Source organism: Anomaloglossus baeobatrachus, chromosome 1 (genome assembly GCF_048569485.1).
Source record: "Anomaloglossus baeobatrachus isolate aAnoBae1 chromosome 1, aAnoBae1.hap1, whole genome shotgun sequence".
Taxonomy (NCBI): domain Eukaryota; kingdom Metazoa; phylum Chordata; class Amphibia; order Anura; family Aromobatidae; genus Anomaloglossus; species Anomaloglossus baeobatrachus.
In genome coordinates, this window is record NC_134353.1 from 657,120,520 (window position 1) to 657,125,442 (window position 4,923).

The window sequence follows — 4,923 nt, forward strand, 5'->3', positions numbered from 1 at the left end:
TTGTTTCTTCAGTAAAAAAAACCCCACCCACTGGCTGAAAAACACATAAAAAAACCACATGCATTTTGGTGCATTTTCGGTCCAATGATAGGTACATTTTTCCCATGCGTTTTTCACTACAGATTTAATTAAAAGAAAAAGGTTTTGGTACCGTGTTAGTTATTGCAGCAGTCAGAAGTCCTAAAATTGATACAATGTATACAAATAACTAAGTGTTATATATAATATAAAGAAATGAGGAGACAGATCATTCATTTTTTTAACTCTTTATTAAATACAGTCTCTACCTATACCTAAAGCCATTGATCCAGAAGAAGGCAAAAAACCTGGACACGTTCAGCCAATTTGTGCCACAGGGAAAAAATTCCTTCTTGACCCCGAGAAAAGGCGATCAGTTCAAGAACCCTGGACCAAGGCTATACTACAACTAACTGACATATAGGACGGTTATATCATATCAGATCCCTTATGTGGCATTCATAAACTCTTAACAGAAGAAATGGAATTAGGCCTTTGGCAGTTTAAGACGCGTTTAGGCCTGTTGGTTGAAGACCAGAAATAGCATTCCCTATTGCCCCAGACTAGGACAGATTTTATATGTCACACCACCACAAGGACCACTCCTGTGTAATTCCTGAAGAATGAAATCATCCTAAGTGATGTAGTGAGTGACTACACACCCCCCTGTGGCTTTAGGGCACTGACTCTTCAATCTGCTGGGGTGCAGCTGTGGGACCCTATTTTCAGAGATGATGTCCTCCACCCAACCCTCAAAAAGCTGAAAGGGTCTTCAGGAGAGATGGGTAGTCGAGCTGGGCCATCAGACGGTCGCCTCTGTAGCTGTAGTGTCATTTTTCCTATAGTGCCAATGTGAAATTAAACAAAAAAGTGCCCGTTTGTTATGATGTCCAAGATGGAGACCAGGATGTGACATAATAACAAAATAGGGAACATGATATCAGACATTTCTATAATACATTAATGCATTATCTATCTAATAGGATGACAACAGCTCTCCAGACCTGCATCCCACCAAATGTTAAGAGAAAATAGACACCATCAACTTGTATGTAAACCAAACTAAGTCCAGCTTTTTTTTTTGTTTTTTTTTTTTCCCCCTTGGTTTCTCTAAGTCCAGGTTCTATAGATGCAATGCCCAGATACCAAGATTCAACATACTGCAAAACAAGCAGATGGATAGGGATTATGTATACAGGTGGTGTCATCTCACATGCCAACTTTCCGTACAGTAATACAAAGAAATGGCTGTAGCAGAATGCCATAAAACAGAGTCCAGATTTTGTTCTGTATAATCAGTGTATGATGACACATAAGGCACCAAATATAATATACCGATAGTCCTATAATCTAAGGGTGGCTTTACATGCTACGATATCAGTACCGATATTGCTAGCATGCGACCCGCCCCCATTGTTTGTGCGAAACGGGCATATCGCTGCCCGTCGCGCACAAAATCGCGCACCCGCGTCACACGTACTTACCTGCATAGCGACGTTGCTGTGACCGGCGTACCGCCTCCTTTCTAAGGGGGCGGTCCATTCGGTGTCACAGCGACGTCACTAAGCAGCCGCCCAATGAAAGCGGAGGGGCGGAGATGAGCGGGACGAACATCCCGCCCATCTCCTTCCTTCCGCATTGTGGCCGGCGGCAGGTAAGGAGATGTTCCTTGTTCCTACGGGGTCACACACAGCGATGTGCACTGCCGCAGGAACGAGGAACAACAACGGCAAAGCGATAGTATCGATAATTGGGAGCGGACCCCCATGTCAACAAGGAGCGATTTTGGACATTTTTGCAACGATCCAAAATCGCTCCTTGGAGTCACACAACGAGATCGCTACAGCGGCCGGATGTGCGTCACAAAATCCGTGACCCCAACGAGATCGCTGTAGCAAAATCGTAGCGTGTAAAGCCCACTTAACACTAATCAATATCATGGCCCTTTCTAAATTCTTCAGTCTTGCTTTCTGGATCCAGATATACTCCCTAGAAAGAAAAAAAAAATAAGTGTCAGGGAATGGACTAGAAATCTGAAGAATAATGTAAAAATGGAAGATGGACTTCAATTGGTTTTGTTTATATGTGATCTGAGGTCCTTAAATTAGATTGTGACTAGATGCCCCATATGTGCACATATGTGAGAACAAATAATGTACAACAATCCCCCACCTACCAATTTTTCAGATTATAATGACATATTACAATTCATACGTTACCACATTTTTAAGTTTTGGAATAGGTGTTTAAAAATGGTGTAATAAATGACATAAAGCTTTGAAAAATATCGCTTAACAATTACGACAATTACAACAATGAAATGTAATAATGACATTACAACAATGAAATGTTGCAATTTGAAAACAAAATAAATAAAATGAAGCAAATGCTCCTATATATAGTATGTTCCTGTATGAATACAAATAACTGAATAGGATAACTGAAGTGAGCACTAATATATATATATGAGTGCAAGCCAAAAATACATACTATATATAAGAATAAGGCTGCACATCAAACTTAGATAATGGTATAATGCCTCAAGCATATGGAAAAATATTGGAATATACAATGAAAAATGCTACTTGCTAATTTGAACATGTGAATAATGAATTGCATACCTGCTATGAATATTAGGAAAAAGGATATGTATGAATACAAAACCCCCTTCCATATAATGTAGTAATGAGAATTTTTTCTCCCATAAAATCTGAAATTAAGTAACAGAATCACCAACAATGTGCGCCAACCACTGTTACCACTTGTAGTCACTGACTGAAGTCCCCACTATGGTGTCTCCCTCCCAGGCGCCATTTTTGTGCTTACATCTCCATGTGGTGTCTCCCTCCCAGACACCATCTTTGTGCTTACATCTCCATGTGGTGTCTCCCTCCCAGGCGCCATCTTTGTGCCTACATTTCCATGTGGTGTCTCCCTCCCAGGCGCCATCTTTGTGCCTACATTTCCATGTGGTGTCTCCCTCCCAGGCGCCATCTTTGTGCTTACATCTCCATGCGGTGTCTCCCTCTCAGGCGCCATCTTTGTGCTTACATCTCCATGTAGATTCTCCATTTTTGCGGCATGGAACTCTGTGTCCAACATCCCGCCTTGTGACCTCACATGGAACCTTCATCCCCCAAGTCTACAGATTGTAACAGCAAAGACTGGTACAATATAGTACTTTACAGCCACAATCAGGAGAGTTGGAGAATAAGGCTATGTTCACACAGGTTGCTTTTGGTGTGGGGTTTTTTTCTGCATTTTTTTTATTGGTTTTATGCAAATACATGCTAATAAAAAACTGCTTTTTACCATATTAGCAAAACCTATGAGATTCCAGAAATCTCATGCACACAAAGACACCAACTTTTTTTTTCTTACTGAACTGGCAAAATGCTGCATTTTGTAAAGATTTCTATTCTTTTAGCATTTGGTTTTGCTGTTTTTTTCACTATTGAAAGCCATGAGAGTGAAAGAAACGCAGCAGTCCATTTTTTTGGTTTATATGTAATGTAAACAAATGACGCACCAAAAACCCAGTAAAAACTGTGGCAAAAACTCTGCACAAAAACACAGCTTTTTTTACTATCAAGAGATCAGATTTTGCTGCTAAAAAGTAGCAGCAAAAATGCCCAGTGTGAACAGAGCCTGAGCGTACATGTTGGCACAAGCGTAACTGATTGAAAACCCAGTAAAGTTCCTCATTTACCTGTGTCCTTGATCCGGGATCCTCTTCCCTTCTTCACCGTCATCAATCCTGGATCCACCGCCCTCTTTGTCTTCTCCTCTTGCTCTGAACATCTGAGTCCACCAAGTTCTATAGATTCCCAGTCATTGTGACATCATGCTGGGACGTAACAATGGCCGCCTGTATCAGATGATGTCACATGTGACCTCTCCTGTTATTAACATTGATAAGTAGTAATTATATGGGAGAACATATTGGTTAGGATCAAGGTTGTGAGGACAAGGTGATGAAGACTTCACAAAAAGGGAAATATGAGAAATATAAGCCACTTATAATAATGGATTTCTGCGCCATATTACGAGCACCTGAAATTTTATGCCTGAAGACAGCAGTTTCCTTCTTATACAACAGTGCAAAATTATAGAAATGGAGATCTTGTTTATTATTAATAAAAATGTAGCTGTTGCCAATAGCAACCTGCCCAATTTCACCTTATGCTATTTTTTGTGCTAATATTTCTGGTTGTTAATTTTTTTTTTCAGCAATAACACTGAAGCAATATGTTTGAGTTAAACAATGCATTTTCCTGCCATTTTCATACTTTTTGGGGGGTCCTGACAGTTTTTTCCTAAACTCATATTTTAGTTTTAGCTTTTTTTGTGCATATTAAAGTTTTCCAATTATATCTTTTTTAAACAGCGGCTGCTAATGGTATAAAATCATGCAATAAGTAAGAGTGGCCTTACCTATCCTCCTGTGCCAATGCTGCCCGAGCCCCTGGCAATGTTTCCACACTTTCTGCTGCGTCCACATAGACATGTGTAGACATGTGGCTCCCGCCATCAGACAGTGACTGTAGCCGTGAAGTCATGTAGTGTAGCCATGTGCTCATGGTTATGGAAGACATTCTCATAATACTGGTAGTGGTTTTCACCATGGTGGCATGGGCACTGGTTGTTCCTTGGTTAATTGCTCATTTAGACAAGCTGATCCAGGCTGTTATCCTGGCCTGTTTTCCTATTTCTTATACATAGCAGCGGACTCTGTTCTCCCTTTATTTGTACTAGTGCTAGGTACTGGAGTCAGACTGATAACTCTACAGGATACAGAGGCATACATAGAAATCATGGGGCCCCATTGCAGAATTTCTAAATGCCCCCCCCAATAAATAAAAAATAATTTTCAGCTGGGTCACAAAAGAGCATATTTCACAACTT

General features: G+C 40.5%; 1 long non-coding RNA gene across 1 annotated transcript; it reads right to left on the reverse strand.

Moving 5' to 3' along the window:
* Positions 1-250: 250 nt before the first annotated feature.
* LOC142297359 (uncharacterized) lies at positions 251-3,803 on the reverse strand. Its single transcript, XR_012751756.1, has 2 exons — positions 3,728-3,803; positions 251-2,007 (listed from the first exon to the last, which is right to left on the reverse strand). It is a non-coding gene; the product is annotated as an uncharacterized LOC142297359 (long non-coding RNA).
* Positions 3,804-4,923: the final 1,120 nt, after the last annotated feature.